The sequence below is a fragment of the Cuculus canorus genome, chromosome 15 (assembly GCF_017976375.1).
Source record: "Cuculus canorus isolate bCucCan1 chromosome 15, bCucCan1.pri, whole genome shotgun sequence".
In the NCBI taxonomy this organism is placed as follows: Eukaryota; Metazoa; Chordata; class Aves; order Cuculiformes; family Cuculidae; genus Cuculus; species Cuculus canorus.
The window spans coordinates 10650250-10671696 of NC_071415.1; the positions used below are offsets into that span (position 1 = coordinate 10650250).

At 53.6% G+C, this 21447-nt stretch overlaps 1 protein-coding gene across 1 annotated transcript in view; it reads left to right on the plus strand.

Annotated features, from left to right (window-relative positions):
• The first annotated feature begins 14838 nt into the window (after positions 1-14838).
• The window catches only part of LOC104062507 (potassium inwardly rectifying channel subfamily J member 12), a 29429-nt gene continuing 22820 nt past the window's right edge, over positions 14839-21447 (plus strand). Inside the window, exon 1 of the mRNA XM_054080642.1 lies at positions 14839-15403. The gene's annotated coding sequence lies outside the window, so the exon portion shown is untranslated. The remainder of the gene's footprint in view (positions 15404-21447) is intronic.

Below are 21447 nucleotides of genomic sequence, written 5' to 3' on the forward strand. Positions count from 1 at the left end.
GGCTGGGCTCAACCATCACGCGTGGCTGCCGTGCGCAGATGCAATCCTGTGTCCCCGGCACACGGGAGGCTGCAGCTCGGCTCTGAGCATCGTGGGGCTGCGGTGCTGCTTAATTCGGCTCAGACGTTGCCCTCTTGCAGCCTGCTTTGCCTCCACCCTTGGTGCTTTTGCAATTCCTTACTGCTCTGTAGGGACCACAAAGGGTCCTGGTATCACTTATGCTCTGCCTGTGGTGTGGGTTTTTTTTGTTAAATTTGCTAGAAAGAATTCATGTTCTTGTGGGGATATCTGCAAACCATCCAAGTTCATGTCTATCACTTGATTGCCTGTAACTTGGAGGAGATTTGTGAGCTGTGTATTTGTTTCCAGAGCCTTCTCTCTAAGGTACAAACAGTGGCGGATCAAGGCAGAGGGGAATGAGTTCCCTGGGCAAAAAGTGAGTGTGCTGAGTACTGAGCTGGGGATTGTCTGCAGCTGCGTCCGGAGCCTGATTGTGCTGGGAAAGAGCCTCCCTCTAGCTAGAAAATGGCACTGTATTTGCCAAAAATTGTAAAACTCTTGTGCTAACAAGGTAATTAATTAATTGCAGCTCATTAGAGGAATTATAATCCCATTAGTACCTTTTAGATTGTGTCTAGGGGGGAAGCTGATCCTTGGAGGATGTACTGCAGGCTGCTGAGCGCTGCTCTTTATACTGGGGAAACTGGGAGTGCTCTGGGGTTGATCTGAGGGGATGGGGTCGCACTCAACCAGCACCTCTTGGGAAGCCCTAAATGATGGCCCTTTGCTTCCAGGGAAGTGTATGTGGGAAGTGCTTCTGTCTTCCCAAAATAGAAGTGACAGCACTGGTGTTTCCCAGCCCATTCTCGGGAGCTTGTTGGGTATCAAACTGTGCTCTGTCCTGCCGTGCTCTGCCTACATCCCATCCTGAAGATGGCTTGTGAAACTCTGCCTTGAGTGAGGATGGATCAGAGAAACAAGCTCAGCCCACATGGGACAGGTCGTGGGGTCCTGGTATCCCAGCTCTCCGCTCTCTCCGGGAGCGAAGCCTCCTTCCTGCCCCACTTCTCCCCTTGAAATCCTATTAGCACTTCCTTTATTCTTTGTTTCATGTCGCTGTCACTTGCTGGTTTCTCATTTCTTTGATCCCTTTAATTCATTATGTTTATTTCAAGTATATATTTCTTTTAAAAGGCTCCATCGGCAAGGCAAGGTGAGCATGGACCTTGCTGATTAAATAGAGCAACAAGACGTGCTGATCAAAGCGTGCCAGCCTTGGGGTGTAGTGCTTGTCCTCTGTCTGCTTGGGCCATTTCCCACCTCCTCCTTCTCCTCCTCCTCCCTGCTGGGACATGGAGGAGTACTGGGGCCTGCCATGAGTCCAGATAAATTGCTCCAGACCTTAAGCTCCGGCTGGAACAAACACCAAGTTTCCCCAATTTCCGTTCCCTGAGCCTGATGCTCAGGATCTGGGCGTTTCTGTAATGCAGCAACACACCTCATGAATAAAGATTAAGTTGATTAAAAGGAAAACCCAGCGCAAGGCAGAATAAAAGTGATTTGCAGAGATTAGATGCTCTGGCACATCAGGAGTTCCCTGAAGGGCTGAGCTAACATGTTCAAGCATAAGAGCTTTAAACCCTTCTCCCTGTTTTGTAACTAATGGCTTTGGGTCGGGATGACTAACTCTCTCATTTGATAATCGTCCCCATGGGATGCCAGTGAGATTTCCGGCACTGAAGGACCAGCCTGGTCCAGAGAGCAGCATCCTCTGTTCTAACCTGTACTGTGCTCTCTATGGGATGGGTATCGGGCAGTTACACAAACTATTTCCTTTGCGACGGCAAGGCAAGGGGAGGTGGAGCAAAGGAAGGGTATGAACCTTGTGCCACAGCTGTCCCAGCCTCTTCCATGCCCCTGCATCTCAAAGCCAGGGCATCCCTTGCTATCAGATGTCCAAAGAACAATTTTGCCAAAATGAGCCTAAGGAAAAAAGAAATATATATAATCAAAGTTTTCTTCCTATTTGCAAAAGCAAGACTGAAAATTTAGGCATCTCCAAACAATGCCCCAGCAGCCTGCATCGTATCCCAGGTCTCTGGTGCAGCCAGACTGCCCAACTCCCCTTGCTATGCATCAAGCCTCAGGGGCTGCTGGTGTCACAACCTCAGCTTTCCATCATGGCACACAAAAGCAAAGACACATCCTCCCTGACGACTGGAAAAGAGAGGGAGAGAGGGGAACCCCACACTCCTTTTTTTACCCGGGGTATCTTTATCCCTGGATAGCCCACCAGGTCTAAAGCACCAGCTGCTTGCTCGTTTCATGGCTGGGGTGAGTGCTCTGGCATACACTGGGAAACGGGCACTGTATTATTTAATGAAGCACTGGGGAAAGGAATGTGTATACGTAATCTAGAAAATCCTTTGTCTGGGATTTACAGGGGTAGATGTAAGGGCAGAATCCAGCCTGCTCTGTTTTAACGACGTAGCCTTTATCTTTATCAGAATTTATTATTTGCTCCTAGATCTGCAGCAATGTCTTTATTCTGGGCCAGGACCTTGTCTTGTTGCACCATGTTTGAACACGCAAGTCCAGTGCTGCACCCGAGAGATTATAAAGTAAACGACCTTTTATTTCTGGCCTGAAAATACAATGCTTTCTCGATTGCATTTCCCCCTCCCTGCCCTGCCCTTTTTTCTTTCCTCTCTAGAGAAGCTGTCCCTGGGTTAATTCTGGCTGTGCCCAGCTGGGAAACCAGTACCAGAGTGCTCTCTGCCCACATGGGACCTCTGTGCGCCCTGACAGTTGGGAAGCCCACCCTGGGACAGGTACACCCAGAGCAGAGCATCCTCAGCGCTGTTGGAAGGAGGCAGCTACAGAGCAGGATGCCAGCAGTGGCAGGAGGTAGAAAACTGGGCTAATTTTACGATTTCCATGATAGATTTCCGTATTGGATTATATGATATGTTTGCCGGTGATGGCAAGGTCTGGGGCTGATGATTCAGGGTCCTCTTTCCTCCTGCCTGTCCCTGTGCGACCCAGGAGCCGTGACTCCTGCTGTAGTATTTTTTTATGCAAGCCAAATTCATCATGGGTAATTACACTCCATCTCTTCAAATTCCTCAGGGAGCATCAATGCAATTTGTTAGTTCTCTCCCTGTCGAAGGAGCCTTGGGTTGCGGCGAGTGCTACAGCCCGGTGGTGGCCGCATTGCAGGCACACAAACCCCGGTGAGCGCCTGAGATGCGCTTGCAGAAGCTCACGCTGGTGGGGCTGGTTCACCATCTGGTTGCTTATCAAAACAAAACAACTGTTCTTCTCCCACTTTCTAGATGGTGATAGGATAGAGGAGATTTGAAGGGTGTATTTGGGTTGGATGTGCTGCCTGCATAGGTCGGGGCAGTTGTGCTTGGGTGCCAGAGGATGCACTCAGGGTTTTGAGTAGGTGGCAAAAGCTTTGAATCCAACCAGAAATGCAGCTGGTGGAGCAGCAACTCCCTGCGCTTCACTTACTTTTCCCTGCAGTCACAACCATTCATCCTGAGACGTTGTATCCAACGTTGTGTTTTGGCAGAAATTACTAGCTCATCAATCCAGGCAGCTACTTCTTTCCCCCTGCGGCTTCACAAGATGATAAGTCCAATGCAATAGAAATATTGAAATGCTCGTGTGGGGGATTAGTGACTTGGCAATTAAAATATTTGACCTACATCTCATTGAGTACCAGCAAGGTCAGATGGAGCTGTGTTTCTTCCCAAAACTTCTGCCCAAAGGAATTTTATTATTGCTGATGCTTCTTTTTGAACAGGCTATTTGTTGAATATAAAGGGAAGAGCTTGGGGTGTGGACCCTGGGGCTGTGTGAGGGCTGGACCCCTCAGCAGTGATTTTGGGGATACCAGGGGTGGTTTCAGGAGGCATATAGGTGATCTTCTCTACAGCACAACCCTCCCCTGAATATTTACAGGACTCATCCCGCAAACACAGCAGAGAACAAGTATCTCTTTTTGTTCCTGAGATTGTACGTGCTGGGAATCCTAGTCCAAACAAACGAGCGGATTTTTCTTCCAGTAAACATCACAGATCTTTCTCTTTTATTTTTTTTTTTCTTCTTTTCACATGCTGTTCACTCTGTTCTGCAAACAGAGTTCTTTTTAATCCCGGATAGAAAACTATCTGTCTTCAGAGTGTGATGTGATGGCAGAAACCAGCAATGTCCCCTTGGCAATGAGATTGAGCGGAAGTCCTTTATAAAGGTCCTCTCATCCCAAAGCAAGGGGAAGGAGCAAAATACCAACCCCCCCCCCCCAACACTGCTCGTTTTGAATGGGTGGGGAAGCAGCTGCGGTTACAAGGAACATAGTCAGGGGGTTCATGGATGTCTCTGCCTGAGATCTGGCACAAATCCTCCTTGGATTTGAACAGCAGGGAGTGGCTAATGGGACTGGAGGAAAACTGTGCATTTGCTCCGTTGGGCCACAGGCTGCTGGCTGTTCTCGCCCCAAAACCGCTTACCACTCGTATAGTTTGTAGCCCCCAACAGCTTGGGGAAGGGGTTTTGCTGTAAGTCGAGGTCTGCGCTGGAGCTCAGGTCCCGGTTAGTGGCTGGGTCTGGCAGCCCTGCCTGTGGTTCCTGCCACTGGACAAGTGTCTCCTCTGATCCTGCCTTCTCTGGGCAGGGCTGAGAAGTGTGATTTCAGGGGTGATTTGGGGAGTCTCTGCCCCCACAGAGCTGAGCAAAAGAGGTTGATGGCATCTGCTAAATAAGGATGGAGATGGCTGCAGCCATCCGTGGGAAGGGCTGTGCAAAATCCGTGTGGCTGGTCTGAGGGTTGCTGCTGGCTCCAGCACCCCAAAATCCCAGTGCTCCTTCCCCTACCTGATAAGCGGGCAGATGCTCAAAGGTGCTTTCTCGGATGAGGAGAAGCCCAGGCCATCATCAGCCCCCCACCAATGCCCCAACTGAAGCCCAAGAACCCAGCGTGAGTCTGACCCGAGTGGAGATCCTTGCTGCTCGATAAAAACCTGACCCTGATGTTTTGCCCATCCAGCCCAGGAGCACGAGCGTTTTCCGAGAGCCTGGAGTAACAGGTTTACCCAACAGGAACAACGTTGGATTTTTGCAGAGAAACTGCTTGGAAATGGAAATCAATGGCCTTGCAGAAATCCTGGGCTCTGCCATCCTGGATGAAAGTCAAGGCACTCACCCATCCTCTCCATGCCGAGAGGCTCCCCTATCCCCCCTGCTGCTTTCCAATGGGATGATGCCTCTCAAGAAGTGCGAGGTTGGGGTAAGAAATACCCTATTGCTGCTGTGGACTCACCTTAGTGAAGGTCATAGCTGCTCTGTTAGCAATTATGCTGCCGGCTCAGGTCCTGCTGGGCTTTTCTTACCTCCCCAGGCTCACTCCAGGTGGGTTTTGATAGCGTGTTTTTTATCAAGTCGTGCTGTCCATGTAGTCCAATGGCAAGCGTCTCTTGCAGAGCTGTAAATGCCTTCAGGGCTATGAGCTGGTGAGACAGCAGGGAGTGGGGAATTGCTGAGTCTGGGTAAATTTGTCATTAGAGAGAAAACAGTTCTTTAGGTTCCTCCCCGAGTAATGTACGACTTCAGAAACAAACCAGAAAAAGCTCTCTAACAACGCACACGCAGCATGGCTCACAAAAAAAAGCATGTTTTTTTTTCATTCAACATATTTTCCTGCGTCCGCTCCCTGATTTTCTTTAGAAAATGAACTTCTGGCTAAACCTATTCAATCTCACAAAGCATTTCAATTTTGACAGAAGTGCATATTTGGGAGGAACGTGGTTCCATCAGACTTTCTCCAGTCAACTCTAATCCCAAATGCCTTGCTGTGACTAAACCTCATTTCTATGTTAAGTACCTTAGCTTGACTGTAAGGGCCAGGTAAAAACTCAATCAGTCAAGAACCCTCCCTGCAGCTCTCTTGTTAAACATTGGGGGTTTTAAAATGTACTTCTTTTTCATTGATGGAGCAGAGGTGGAAGATTTTCTGAGGAGCGGCACAGTTTGATCCTTGATAAACCAACCTAAAAATGTACGCTGGGAAGCTCCCTTCCATCAAAAGAGATGAGGGAGGGTGGGGGCCCTGGTCTCTTGTGGTTGGGCATTAGGAAGCCCTTTGCTGCTTTGTCTTTTATTATCCAGCACGGAGGGGAAAGAGAGGATAAAAAAAAGCCAAGGAATTCTAAAGTATCTTTGAGAAGTGCCTGGCTGCTGGCTGCAGCCCTGGGGGAAGAACACATCTACATTTCTTCTCTCTCATGTGCATATATACCTGCTGAGAGCCAAATTGCCAGCTCAGAGGGGCTGAGTTTAAGGCATAGGCTGCTGTGGCAAGGAAGGACTTTTATTCTCCCAGGGGCCTGGATGATGCCCTCTCTGAGCACTGCACCTCATCTATGTGATGCTCTTTGCTTCACATGCTTGCTGTCCCCACACAAGGTGCCGCCTGTGCGTGGCAGAGGATGAGGTCCCCCCTGGAAAGGAGGGTTGGAGGAAGATCTTCAACAGCTCCATGTGAAAATTACCCCTCCCTGGTCCTTTCAAGCCATTGCATGGGGGCATCCAGGAGCAGCAGATACTGCCAGATGTGAACTGTCCTGCAAAACCCACATCCCGGAGGAGATTCCTGGATTCTCTCTAGAGGGGATAAATCCCTTGGGAAAATGGAAAGAGCATTTTCCCACCTCTTTAGGAACTGCCTGACCTCGGCTATGCCTGGTTGCTTTGCCCCAACAGCCAAACTGCGGCTTTGATCTGGTGTGTGCCGGCAGCTGTGTGTGCTCGGCACCGGTGCTGCAGAGGCTGGCGCCAATCCCAACCTCACACGGCTTTTGGAAAATAGGTGTGATTGCACGGAATGGGGGAGGGAAATATTGGAGAAGATCACGGTGCTTCGCTTTGGCTTTCAGAAATGTGAAGGTTTATTTTCGAGAGGAGTCAGGATACTTGTTTGAAGACTAATTTATTTAAATGGGGCTTTGCCTTTCCTGGTTTGGAAAATGCCTTTAATGCGTCTAGAGAACTGTGATTTTACAAATGGGTGCAATAACCTGGAGAGGAGCTGCTTCACTTTGCATCAAGCGTGGAAAAAAAAAATTACATTTTTGTCTTTGACTGAAAAATAATTTGTTTCTATCTGAATGTACAGTTTATTTTTGCTCAACAAGTCAAAGAATAGTTCAAGCCTTGCTAAAAAGTCTGTTCCCAGCTTTCCTGGAGCCCCTTTCAGGACTGGAAGCTGCTCTAAGGTCTCTCTGGAGCCTTCTCCTCTCTGGGCTGAACAACCCCAACTCTCTCAGCCTGTCCTCATAGGTGAGGTGCTCCAGCCCTTGGATTATTCTCGTGGCCTCCTCTGGACCTGCTCCAACGGCTCCATGTTAATTCGAGCAATTCATTCAGGTTTTATGTTAATTGCTGTATGCTGGATCTGAGGGCTGTGGCTACACGGGTGGAACACCCATTTACCCTTTCCCAAACCCTGAGAGCTGCCTGTGAGCAGGCAGCGATGGGGCAAAGAGGCTTTGCCAACAACAGGAGAGCACAAATATTTGCTGATGTTTTTCCTCTCTGCCAGCTGCAGCAACAGAGACCCAAATTCTCCATCCGACTCTATTTTCTGCCCAGGGCCAGCGGTTGTAGGGCTGATGGAGAAGCGGTTTGTGCTGTTGCTGCAGAGATGACTTTAACCTTGTTCCTCATCCAGGGTGGTGCAACCAATATTCGGGCTGCTTTATTTAGCAGTGAGGGCTGGTGTGAAATGCCTTTTGTGAAAGACGGGAAAGGGTCGTCAGTGGCCAAAGCGTTTAAGCGATCTGTCAGAGAAGAGCAGGGAGGGTAGGGCAGGCAGAGGGCAGGTTGTGTCCTGTCTGCTCCCTTGTCCACTTGCTGCCCATGCCTCTGAGCAGCTTCCTGCTGATGTCTGAACCCGCTGTGCTCGCGTGTGATCTGGTTTGGCAGAAAAGTGATGTCCCAGAGATGGGCAAGTCCCACAAGGAGAGTGCAGGCAGGCAAAGGCAATAGTGAGGCTTGAGCAGATTTTGTTGGATTTTTTTTGACCAAATACCCTGCGCAGCCATGCAGGTAAATCCCTTGGAGATGTGAGCCCGGAGGGAGGATGTTGAAGGAGGAATTAGCATCTGCCAGTGAGGCCACTGCCTCAGTTTTCACTTTATTAAACAGCCTGGAGGGAAAGCCAGCTGACAGTTTAAGTGCTGTAGGCGGTCACAGGTTATCCTTTGAAGCCTGCTAATGCCCCTGGTGCTTTTACCCCTGGCTGTGTCCATCCGTGGGCTCTCTCCAGCTTCCTAACTCGGGCAGGCTCCTGGGAGCTGCTTGGGATGAGGAAGGGTCTCTATTTTGCCTTTGGCCAACAACCGAATTTGGGGGCTAACCTGCAACAGAGGAGACTGGGATCCGAAACTTCCCAAGTGGTGTGAGCTGAGGGCTGGCAGAGGTCTCCAGGCTTAGCGTAATGCCTCCATCACAGAAGGTAGTTAAGGTCCAGCTGTGGCTGGGCTGGAAGGACTGACCTTGCTAGGAAGGGGTGCTGGGGTCTCCAGCTGCATACCCAACTTCCAGCTCATCTCCTGGAGGACAAATAGTTTTGAGGCAGAAGCGACTTGCCATTTTGGTCCTTTTTTCTGTCCTTTTTTTTTTTTCTACCATTGCAGATAGGTGGCTCTTCTCCATACACCAGGGTTTCTCCTGGAGCATGCCCTGGCAAAGCTGTGGAGAGGGGTCACCAAGGGATTCTACAGCCGTACAACAGGTACATGCTGAGGAAGGGTCCTTCTGTCCCCTTGGGCCACCTCTTGTACCTCTAGTCAGGATGACATTGCTGTTCATCAAGGCTGAACTGGATCCGACCCGGAGCCAGAGGTGCTTATGTAAGATATTTACTGTGTGCCCCAAGATCGCCTTGGGAAGAAGCCAATGTGCTGATTAGGTGACGTCTGCTCAGGACAGGGTGGATTTTGCCTCGGAGCATCTGCTGCCTGGTCTGGTGGTCTCAGAGGCGCTGCCCTGATGTCATTTATGTAAGAAGCCAGTTGGGCTCTTTGGCTGCAGGGAGCCCTTTGGGAAAAGCTCTGGTTATGTGGGGCACCCATCTGACCCCTGGGATGTCCAGACTGACTGTGTGAGCAGCCATTGGTCGGCTGGACACTGCTGCTCTTTCTTCCTCCCTATCCTAAAATAATCTGCCATGGGAGTGACGGAAAGGGGAGCCGAGTTCTGGTGGTGGAATGAGAAGAGCAGAAAGGGATTGATGGTTTCTCATGTCTGCTGTGGGCACTGCAGGAAGCCCAGGGAAGCTGCCCTTTGCCATTCCTTTTGGAGCATCCCATGGTAAAACGGTAAAGGCATGCTCATCCCCCCTGGCCCGGGATGTGGAGCTAGCACTAGGCTTACGCACGAGGTCTAGGAAATCCCATCTGCTGCCCCAAATCCTCCCCCCCAAACACTGCAGGTCACGACAGCAGCAGATAAGCTTCTTGCCTCCTGCTTTGTCCTATATTTTCCAGGCAAGGTCCCAGCATGGCATAGTCTCTGGCCTGACCTTGGGGAGGTGGTATGCTGAGGGCAATTGGTTTTCCCAAACTGGTTCTTTTCACGCTCTTCAGCTGTGGATAAGGAGCAGACCCCCACCTCTGGCCGTGGTGGGATGTTCTGGCCAAGGTCTCCTCAAGCATTTGTTTTACAGACGTAGCCTGGGCCTCTCTGCATGAGGTGAGGCAGAGTCAGCACCTCCGAAATCCTAAGAAGAATATCGTGACCTCTTGGAAAACGTACACACCATCAACTGAGGTGGTGTAGGTTTATATTTTATGAGCGATATGACAGTTTGGACCAGCACTGCTCATGATGGAGCAAGGATCAGCCTCCCCGAGGAGAGCAGCCTGTGTATAGAGAAGTGGAGGAACAGTCAGAGGAGGATGCTGGGGAGTGATATCCCCTCGGGACCCTGCTGAAACAAGATCTAATGGGTGAAATTAAGCTGAATAGAAAGGGAAAATTTCCTGAGGCTTGTTAAAGCCTCCCAAGGGACACGGTGCAATCCCAGCAGCGTGGTCCCCATGTCAAACACAGGGATGTGAAGGGTAGGAGCAAACCTCAGCTTGGGAGCTGCATCCTCACCGTGGGGCAGTGCTTGAGTTTGCAGTGAGCCTGAGCCTGCGGTGTGGCACAAGGCTGGCTTGGGAACGCCACTGTGGGATGCTATGGCTGATGCTGCCAGTGCCCGTGTTGTGGCTGGGGCTGGAATCCAGCTGGAAGCTGGATGGAGCAATCATTATTAGCAAAATCTGCAGAGTTTCACTGGCTACAAGTGGCATCTCATTTAGTCAGCTGGCAGAAATACAAATGTCTTTTTTCTTTTTTTTTCCCCCCCTGTGCTAGCCTTTTTGGGGGAGAAATGGCTCACCTGCTGCACGGCTTTTCATGGGACAGACTGTTGCTCCTGGCTGTTGGTTCCTCAGGTCCAATCCTGCCTTTCCCTTTGTTTCCTGAGTGAGGGGATGCAAAGATGCTTGGGCCAGGGAGCCAGAGCTGCTGGGCACGATGCCGCTTGCACCCAGCCTGTGCAGAGTCGCTCTTCACCCATGCATGACGGTGGCCAATTCTTGCCCCATCAGCACTTTCTGGTCCCTCCAACCTTGCCCATGGTCTCATAAAACTACCATAAGCGCTGACCTCGGCCATCGTGCTCCTCCTGCCGGCAGTCTGGCTCCTTCTCTGCCCTTCCTTCCTCCTGGCTGCACTAACGCACAGCCAGGTACCAGAGGCACACAGGGATGCGTCTGCTCTCAGTTTTCCAGATAAATCTCTGGCAGTGCCACAGTTCGTCGCTCCTCATGACCTCAGTTCAGCTTCTCTGAGCTGCTTCAGTCATGGTCCCTGCAAACTGGCTGCTGGTATAACCCTCAGGATGCTCTGTACCTGGAGACTAGGTCTGAGAACCCATCTCTCCATTATCCAACTGTTCCTTGATGACTGCGGCCACTCTTCCAGGATGACATCCCCAGGTAACTCATCATCCCTATTGCACAAGGATCTGTTCTTCTGCTTCAGGCCAGCACCCCTATTTTCTCCCTTGCTGGGTGACCGTGCAGCCCCTATGAGTGCTCTGGGAGTGAGAGCGATGCCCACAAACCCACGCCATCCTCTCATCCGTCTGCTGCATTCCCTGGCCCATTGTCTTCCTGAAGCCTGCCGGGACTTGGACCACCGCACCACTGTGCTGGCCAACAGTGCGGCCTGGCAGAGCCGGCATCCCGCCCTGACAGCGATGCCCGGAGCAGATGGTGTCAGTTGTCCGGTCCCTTCCTCATGGCTGATTTTTCAGCCGGGGGTTCAATGGCCTTTGGGCACAGGTGGGTGGAAAAATGGGAGCCAGCTCGGCTGGAGAATCCGGGGCAAGGAGGGTTAACAGCACAGACAACAGCTATTTTTAAGTTTGATAGATAAGATCTTATTTCCTGACTCAGTTTGTGCATCTCCCACTGCCCGCGCCCAGTGGAAGGGGATGGGGGGACACGGCTCTTCTGGGTCAGCAGACAGCAACTCAGAGCCCGAAAATAGCATTTTTAGGAGTAGAGGTGGGAAGTGAGTCACATGCTGAGAGAGCCAGACTGACATCCCACGGGGATGTCCCACGGCCCCGCAGCAGACTGGCTTGGCTGGAGTTGGGAGTATCTTTGCTGTGCTCTGGGATGGGTGATGCATCCATCAGCCCTGGGTGTTTCTCAGCTTGTACTTTCAAGTCCCAGTGACTGCGCCGTGATCTGTTGAGGGGCTTAAAACCTGTTTTCCCCAGCACGCTGTCTCCTTCTTGCTGTAAAACCCCTTGGAGCAAGCATGGGAGATTCCCATGGGAGCAAAACCCCTCCTTGGTGTGTGGGATCTGTAAACAACCCGGCACCTTCTGGAGCTTAGCAAAACAGGTTGCTCAAACTCCCACCGTCTCTAGCTTTCAGGATTTTGGAGGGGCTGGAGGATGGTGGGCCATGTCCCTGTGGCCGAGCTGCTCGCCATGGGATGGAGAGTGCTCCTGGGTGGTGGCATCTAATCTGAGCAACCCGGTGCTGTTGGAAAGATCGGTGACTTAGCATGATTCCCTGGCCTTGCTCCCTCCTCACCTCCCCCTCAGCCTCTTCCTCCAGGAGCCCTGACACTAACGCAGCGTGAGCGCGGGATTTATGGGCAGCAGCCCTCCAATTGGGCCATCCGTCTTGATTAAATTAGCCCTAATGGCTCTGCGCTGACTTGCTCACGGCCCCGCGCAGCCGCGATGCAGGCGTCGGGAAGGGGCTTGGTGGAGACCCCGCTGGGCTGCACCCCCTCGCTTCACCCTCTCACCCTCCTTCCCTTGTTTTGATGACTCCTAAGTAAATAGCTGAAGCTGCCCTGGCTGTAGGGTGAGGCCGTATCCTGACCTGAGCTTTTCCCCAGCTGAGAGCCATGGGGCTGTGGTCCTGCACCCCGGAGGTGATGGTCTTCCCAAAGCTCCCCCAAACCCTGGGGCAGTGGTACCCAGAGCAATGGCAAAACCATGGGGAGCCTCTCTGCTCCCTGGTGGGTTGGGTGAACCCCAGAGCTTGTCGAGAAGGAAATCCCAAGCTATTTCTTTCCATTTCCACAGCAAACCAGGGAGTGAGGGGTAAGCCACCAGCATGGCAGGGTGATGGGAACACCAGCCTCACCAGTTGTGGGTGCCCAGCTTGCTTCTGCCATCTCAGCCAGCCCAAAGAGATGCAGAACCCATGGTATCCCTCTGCGTACAACCCCCAAACATCTCCCACTCGCTGCTTTGCTGGAGGAACACCCTGCTCATGCAGCTTGAGATTGCTGCTGGCAGCCCTAGCAGAACGCCGTGCCGGGGAGCAGCCGAGACGGTGGACCCCACAGCCATTCCCCCTACTCCGGGTGGTGCCTCCCTGCCCAGCGCTGGCCCATGGCCAGCTGTCCATCCTAGCCCTGCAGCCAATTTCCGGCCTGCCCGGAGCGTTAATTATATTTATTGCTGGAGGGAGCCGGGGGGCCGTGTGCGGAGAGCCTGGGGCTGGCACTGCCGGCTGGGATGCAGGGCTGGGGGGATTCGGAAAGCTTTCCATGAGCGATGAGCATGGTGGGGTGGCAGGAGAAGAGGTGGCAGAAATGAACAAACTAGGGTGTGAGGGGCTGCCCAACAAGCAGAGGGAGCAGTGTTTTGGGGTCAGCATGCTGCTGCTCCCCTCTTTGTTCCCTTCGTGTTCATGACCACCGTGCCCAGCGTGCAGGCTGGCGTCCTGATCTGCGAAAGCCAAACCCCCGCGTGTTAGCCGAGCACCCATGGGAGTTTAGGTGTTCCCTGCCAGAACCTGGTCCTGCAGTGCTTCTCATCCAGTGATTTCCAAGTGTTGCCTAAAACTCTGTATTTGTGGAGTGGGTGCAATGAGATGAGACGGGGCAAGTTAGTGTGGAGAGGAGGCGGCGCTGCAGGCATCTCCCTGAGGTGCTTTGGGGTGCCGGAGGCGGTGAGAGGAAGGATGATATTCCATCACTGTGCCGGGGAGGGTCTGGGGACAGGGAGTCACCACTCTGGGATGTTAATGGGGAAGAAGAGAAAGAGGAGGGATTCCTGGCCTCAAACTCATAGTGGGGGATGAAGAAGACTGAAGAGAGGACTGGGGAAGGAGTGGGAGGCAAACCTCTTCACGTGCTGGGTGGGGGGAGGTTGTGTTTTTTATGTGACGTGCTGGTTGTGTGACAGCCGAGCTGAGCCCTGTTGAGCATCACTGCCAAGACTGGAGGTCTCTTGGCTGTGAGATTTTTTTTTTAATTTATTTATTTTTTTTAAACGAAGCCTGCAAATCCCCAAAAAGGAACAGGCAGCAGCCCTGGGATCTCGCGGGTGAGCGAACGTGGAGGAAGTCTAGCAAAAATTGCAGATGGTGGCTGGTTTGCATCTCCCTCTGGCTGGAAGCCAGCTGGGGTTGTGAGCCCACTGCACCATCCCTCTGCCACCCGCTCCCCTCCGCAGCCGGGGAAAGGCTGCCGGAGCAGAGTTTTGCTTTGACCCTCTCCAAAAAGGCCTTGCTGTTGTAAGGACAGGGTGACCCGGAGGCACCCAAAGCCTCCCAAACAGCTTAAAATAATGCTCACCACTAAGAAATAAACTTGGACTACAATCAATCTTGAAAAAAAAAAAAGACTTAAAAAAAGAACCCTTGCCTGCAATAAAAAGAAGTGGCTTCAGTTCCCAACCCTCCCTCTGCCCCTGGCACATGCAGACCCTGCCCCTTCAAACAGCCGAAAGCGAAGTGAAGCCTCCAGGGCCACAGTACCCATTGATTTTTCATGGAAGGAGCCCAGAAAGGATGGTGATGGACTGCGGGGCCACAACCCCCCGACCGCAGCAGCTGGTGCGGGGGAGCTGAGATGGATCCATCGGAAAAGGCTTGTTGCTTCGTGGCGGCTGTGGCTGTCGGAGCTGGGGCCGGGCTAGAAAAAGCAAGCGGAAGCCATCAAGGTGGAGGAAAGGAAGCGAGGAAGAAGAAGGGCCGAAGGACTCTGGTGAAGCAGCCATTAGGAAAGTGCTGATGCAGAGGTTCACTTGTGTCTACGGGCAGAGTTGGAGTAGTTGCTGTTCACGGACAAAGGCGGTAGGAGGGAGTGGAGCTTTGTAGAAGCCGGAGCTTGTCTCACTGGGTGTCTGTGTTTCATTCCCTGTCAAAAGGCTGGGAGCTGGGGGGGGAAAAAAAGCAGGGAAGCAGCGAGCTGCAGCGCTCGCTCAGGATCAGATAGCAAGAAAACCAATAGCAGCGAGAAAAAAAAAAAAGAAAACCAACCCACACCAACCAACCAACCCACCCACCCTCCACGCTGAGGCTGAAACAGGCAGGTCCCTGCCAACTCCACAGCACGCAGCAAGCAGGGAAGAAGTCCACCCTCCCGGGGCAGGAGCGGAGTTGAACCCGAAGGATATTTGATGACACTTTGGCGACGATGGGTCCCTCAGCATCTTCCAGAGCCCATTTGAGGGTGAAGGCTCTGAAAGCGCAGGGGGAGTTTGAAGCTAAATTCACCTGAGTCTGGATCTTTTGGTCGCTGGGATTTATCTATTTCGTTTTTTTTCTCCAGGGGGTGGCAGGGGGAAACCGAACCAAGAAAAAAAAAGTGGGTTTTTTTTTTTTTCAAAATCTCCCTTTTTTTTTTTTTGTCTTGGAATAAGATATTTTTTCTTCCCTCTGGTTGGAATGGAGGGGTTGGGTCTGTGCTTAAGAAGCAGCAGCCGAACATCGGTCCTGGGAGAAAACCGAGTGGATGTGGGGTCCCCCGCCAGCTAACTCTCCAGGACCCGCAGCCCCACGGCCGGGGGGGCTGGATGCAGTGAGAGGTAAGTGACGGCTCCGGCGCCTGCCTGCCTGCCAGAGAGCCAGTGCACCGGCTCCTCCAGCTCCGTCTTAATCCCAAGTCAGTGGCAAAAACAGCAGTCTCATAGTGAGTCAATCACTTCCACCTATTGCAGCCCTAATGGAGAAATAAGACGGGGAAGTTTCGCAGCAGCAGCCTCATGGGGTAAAGTTGCCCCCCTCGCCCCTGTGCCTGAAATGCCAGGTTTGCGGGGGGAGGAAATTTGCAAAACTGAGCCCTGTCGCTGTGCCAATGCCACGGCCCCCCCTCTCCTCGGCCAGCGGTGAGGGTTTGCCGCTGCCTTTCGGGGAGCGCTGATGCCTCACTGGGCTCCTGTTCCCCTCCGCTTGCTTCTTCTCGCTTCCCCCCGGGCCAGCTCGCTTTCTTGGCCAAAACTTTTGCACGCTGGCTATTTTTGGAAATGCCCATGTGGGGTTATGTCCCCGATTCGTGTCCACACTTATCTATACACACGCGTGTGTGCTTCAGGTGTGGGTGACCCTCCGATTGCCACCGCCTGCCCGTGCCGGGGCCACGCTTGGGCTGGGAGATGGGGCTGGGAGGGAGCGCTTGGAAGGCAAACTGCAAAGCGCAGGGGGGAAAAAGCAAAGCAAAACGACAGCAGCAGCAGCAGCATAATTGCATCACTGTAATAGTATCGGCGCTGAGCATGAGCCAGGCTAGTAAAATTGTCCAGAAAATGAGCTGTACTAAAGTGCCTCCAGTTAGCAGCACCTGCACGCTTTCGCTGGGTGCTTGAGGCTATTTGTATTTTTAGAAGTCTGTCTTAATTATAGAGCAAAGAGTGTTAGAGGGAAAATGGTGTGTATTTAGCAGCATTCGTTCCCGGACAGTTTTGCAGTGAATATGAGCACAAAATCACCAAATAGGGTTTTTTCTCCCCCGCCCCCCTGCACTTGTGATTTTGAACCACCTGTTTTGCAGTGGTGTCAGCAAAGGAGGGCTGGATTTTTTTCCTTCTTGTTCTTAGAAAGCGAGGTGATGACTTTGCTTGTGCGTGAAAAGGGTGAGAAGCAATCCCATTGCCTTCCCACGGTCTCCTCTGAACCCCAAATTGACCCCAATCTCATAAAGGGCTGAGACACCCCTGCTCCCAACCTGTGGGTGATACTGGGGGGAACAGGGGACTTGTGTGCCGATGCGGAATCTCCTGCAGCCAGGGATGCGTTACAGCTCGCTGTGAAAATAAACCCGAACCCTAAACCAACTCATTTTCCTTCTATAAAGCTCATTCCCTTCACCCTCTTCTCCACACTCACAAAACTTTCCAGGGCCTTTTGTTCTGAACAGAGGTGAAATTCCCTTTGTGTGAGCACAAAGCAGTGAAGCCACCAGAAAATAATGAAAACAAGACTTAAAAAAAAATAAAAGAAGTATTAAAAAAATCCTCGCCTGCTCTTTTCAGGCCTGGAATAACAGTGAGCATTTCCTATTCGTGCCTTACAGGCTTAATAAAACACCAGCTTTGCTGGGGAAGGCACCTTAAAGGCCACTTTTTTTATTGCCTCTGATCTATGACACACTTTGAAATCCTGTATTGCCTCTGCTGCTCTTTAACCGAAAGAGTTGCTTTACCTGTGAAGTTGAGGTGGATTTTTTTCTGAGCCCTGAAGTGACCCCGGAGAATATGGTGAGTCCCCTGGGACCAGTTGGGGTGGGATGGCATCGTTCCCTCTGCCACACGGCACGATGCCACGGTGCTCCGTGGTGCTCCGGGCACAGCCGTGGTCACCGTGTGTTCTCACCGTCTGGCCGAGGCTTTGCCGGCAGCGACGTGGGAATTGTTCCCCGCTGCAGATAAACTTTGGAGGAGCTGTCAGGAGAACAGCACAGCGGGCTTAAACTCGGCATTTTCTCCACGGTTGGCATCATGGTTTAGGGTGTAAATGTGTTTGAGCAAAGCAGGAGCCTCACCCAGCGTCTGTGCTGGTAGGAAAAAGGATAAGTTGGCAGTTTTGAGGATGCTGTCTCTAGAAGGAGCGGAAGCGCCGTTATGAAAAGGAATTGCTGGAGGGACAGATCTGTCCCCCTCTCCTGTCACCACTCGGGCACATGGCATGGGGAATGGGCACCTTATGTAAGCGGCGATGGCAGCATCGTGCCCTGCCACGCCGTGCCATCCTGCTCCGCCACTGCCAGGCCCCACGCAGCCCCAGCCACCTCCCTTAGCCCCTGGTTTGGGGTGTCCCCTCCGGGTGCAGGCGTTGTTGTATCACTGCAGAGGGAGCATAATCCATAATTACCCCATAAAGGGGGGCTGGGATGATGCATGGCTCCAAGCCCAGGGGTTTGTCCGTGGTTTCTGTGAAGTTCAGGACGGCATCTTTCCTGGTGTTGGCTCCAGGGTCCCTAGACCGGGAGAGGTGGCACCTGGGCTCAAGACCCTTTCTAGGCTCTTCTGTGCCTCTTGGCTAAGGTCCAGCCTGGTTTGAGTTTGACAGTGCAGGGCAAGGGCTGGATCTCTTGGATGTGAAGGGAGAAACCAGCCCAGCTTGCACCGTTCCTCATGCTGCAGGAGCGAGGGGACGCTGGCTGGCAAAGGACCCGTGTCTGTGTCCCAGGTCATGAGCCTGTCCCTCCAATCTTCCTCCCAGTGCCCACCCGTCTGTCCTGCAGCCAAAGTGCTTGAAATGGAGGAAAGGAGAGGAAAATAAGAGCATTAAGGTGCTTAGAGAGCTCCTGAGCCTCGGGGAGGGGAGCACGGCAGGCGCTTTGCCACCCCAGCCCCACTCCAGCTTCTGAATTAAGATGGGAAGGAGAAAGGTGGGAGTGGGGTTGCGGGAGGTCCTGGTGCTGCCTCCGCAGTCCTGGGTGACTGCAGGCCTGTCACCTCACTGGGACATGTCTGTCTTTCACCTGCTTTGTTCCTTCCTTCTTGCCTTTTTCTGGATCGGTCCTTTGGTCCCAGCTCACTCTTGGTTCCCAGCTCATTCCCTCGTTCCCAGCTTGCAGCGAGGCAGGACTGCCGGTGGGCGACGTTTTTTTTGCAAAGCTCTTTCAGATTCCCCCGTTGGACTTTTGAAGCATCTGGTATCACTATCTCAGCGTCATTATGAATTAATTAACATTAATTCCCCGTTCCAGTATCTCCTATTGCTAGCAGCCTTAGCCCTGGGCTTTTCCCCCCCCTCTTCCGCCAAAACAGCAATGGCCAGATCCAGACCACACCAACGGAAAGCCAGAGAGAAGCCACCTGGCTGGGGGGTCAGGGGATCCCCAGCCGTGTCCTCACCCTGCGCTGTGACAGGGGATGCTGCCAGACCCCTGCCAGTCCATTAGCCAGGATGGGGCTTGGTTTTGGGGGAGCCCTGGTCCTGCCTGCGCTGTCTGCCCGCTCCCCGTGTCAGCAGCACAGGGCACAGGTGCTTCACAGACGGTGACACTCATCTGTGTTCATGTCTCACCTCTCCTCTGAGGCAGGAGATGCTGGGGCTGTCCTGTGGGGGAAGGACATCCCTTTGAGTTCCGGGAAGCCTTGATTCTGGCTCCCCAGCCTGTGTTTGAAGGCACCAGGGATGCTCTCCTCAGGGATGCTGACCCAGGGATGCTAATGCCGAGGCTGATATTCCCAGGAATGCTTATCCCAGGGAAGCTGACCAGACGGATGCTGTCCCAGGGATACTAATGCCAAGGATGCTGTCCCTAGGGATGCTGACCCTGCAGAGATGTGGGGATGGGGATATAGCAGGTGGGTGCAGGCTGGAAGAGACTCTGGGATCCTTTGCCCCAGCAGCATTGATCCTGCTCTGTGAATCATCTTGAGGGAGGCACAACCCAGGGGTCCCAACCTGGTCACCCAGCTCCATCCCCGCACTCTCGCTTGCACAGGTGAGCCTCGGTAAAGTAGTGGCTGAGGGCTGCAGAAGACCTCAGAGGGAGGTGGGTACAGTACGGGCAGCCGCTCAGCCCAGTCCCACCCCATTGTTTGCCCCACTCCACGCCCCATAGCAACACAACCCTCTTGCACACTCTGTCCCCCCACTCTGTCCCCTTGCCACCCCCATGTGCCCCGTGGCGGGGCCGCAGCAACCCCCAGGGCCACCCCACAGCCCCCTGCTCCCCTTGCAGTGTGGGTTGAGTCGGTGAGGGTCCCCCTCATGCTCCAGGAGCCCCAGGGCTGAGGCAGGGTGGGGGTGGCAGCCCTTAGGTGGGCTGGGGGATAACCCCGGTGTCCTACCTCCCCAGAGCCCAGCTCGGGCTTACATAACGGCCGTGCTGCAGTCTGCTCTGCTCAGCTGCCAGTGCCACCGGCAGAACTGCAGCGTGAGCCCATCTCCCCTGATATTTGCTTTTTGAGGAGAGGGGGGAAGGATTCTTGGGGAGCAGGTGAGCCCAAGGAGGTGGCCAGGACCTCAAGGGGGTGGTTGGCAGGGCTAGCTGGGCACCAGGGCTGGGGCATCTGACCCCAGCCCCATCTGTCCAGCGACCTTGGGAGCTGAAATCCCCCCTGAGTGGCAGCACCCTGTGTAAGGAGGTGCTGGGGATGGGGAGAGGGGAGAGAGCCTTGTCCCAGTCCGAAATGAGGGGTCAGTTTAGAGACCCTCCTGGCACCCTCTGCCAAATATACTCCCATCCCTACCTTTCCTGGAGAGCATAGCCCCATTGTGCAGGTGGGGAAACTGAGGCAGGGGTTGTAAGTCCCCACAGGAAGCAGGTACCAGGGTCTCTCCAGATGGGGAGGAGGAGATGGGACATCACCAGCCCCTCAGATATCTCCAGGCTGGAGATGCCTTGGTTCAGGCTGAGCTCTGCCCCCAGATCTAGTATCCCGACTTGAGTCTGTCCCACAGGTGCAGGGAACCGCTGGCACTCGATGCAGCATCCTTGCAGGGAGGTGCAGCTCTGGTGCTCTGTGTGCTGTGACCTGGTGACATGGTGACATGGGGCAAGGGGCTGAGCACACTGGACTTGGGGTGGTACTTGCTGAGTGTCCCCTCTCCAGCTAAAACGTCCTCTCGTTGCAGCTCTGCTCCAGCACAGCTCTGCAGAAGGAGAGTTTGTGCCTGGGGGCATGCAGGGTCCTGACTCTGTCCCAGTGGTCACCTGGCAGTGGGGACCCGCTGGGTCTCTGTCCCTCCCCAGGAGTGTGGGCTGCGCTTCTGTGGTGCCTCATGGCCAGCACGGAGGTGGCCTCAATGAGGGCAGATGCCACCCCCCCTGGGTGCCACCCACCCACAGGGACACCTGGCAGGGCAGTGCGGGCATCACCGCTGCGCTGTAGGAAACCCCAGTATGAGCCTGGTGTGAAACATGGTGACACCCACCAGTGAGAGGCAGGAGTCCCGGGAGAGATTGAGTCCCGGGAGAGATTGAGTCCCGGAGATGCCTCCTCTCTGGCTTTGTCTCTTGTTCCCAGGCTCAGCTGGTGTTTCTTCTGGGGCTCGGTGGGATGGAGCCCAACCACCCCACAGCAAACCACCGAGCCGCTGCCCTCCCTGCACACCCAGTCCAGCCCCGGCGCCCGCAGCATCCTGCGCCCTGGAGCTGGGGGGATCCAAGGACACCAGTGAGCTCATCCCTCCTGCCCGGGCCGGGAAAATCATTGCATTGTGCTCACTGCAAGAGGCTCAAAGGACTTTGGTTCCCTTTTAGGACATGGCTGGAAAGGAGCCACTGAAACAAATGCCAGGAAAAATAAGCCTTCAGTAGCGGCTATTTTCTTTGTGGATTTGGAGGGATCTGAATGTAGACCCTTTGCCTTGGGGAGCCCTTGGGGGACCCCCTCAGTGCTCAGGCTGCGTGGGTGAACGTCCCCAGTGCTGGGCAGTTGGTGCTGGATCAGACTCATCTCTTTGGAAATGCCCAATCTGGCCTTGCCGGATGATTTGGGCATTTGGGAAAGCGAGCTCGGCTGCTGCCCTGGATCCTGCTGCCCTTTGTCTCCACAGCAGTGCAGGGGAGCCCTGGCACTGCGAGTCCCCCCAGGGGGCTGAGACACCCAGCACAGTGGGGTCCTGCCCCCCAGCCTTGGCCCCAGAGCCAGAGCTGGTGGTGTGGTTCTCAGCT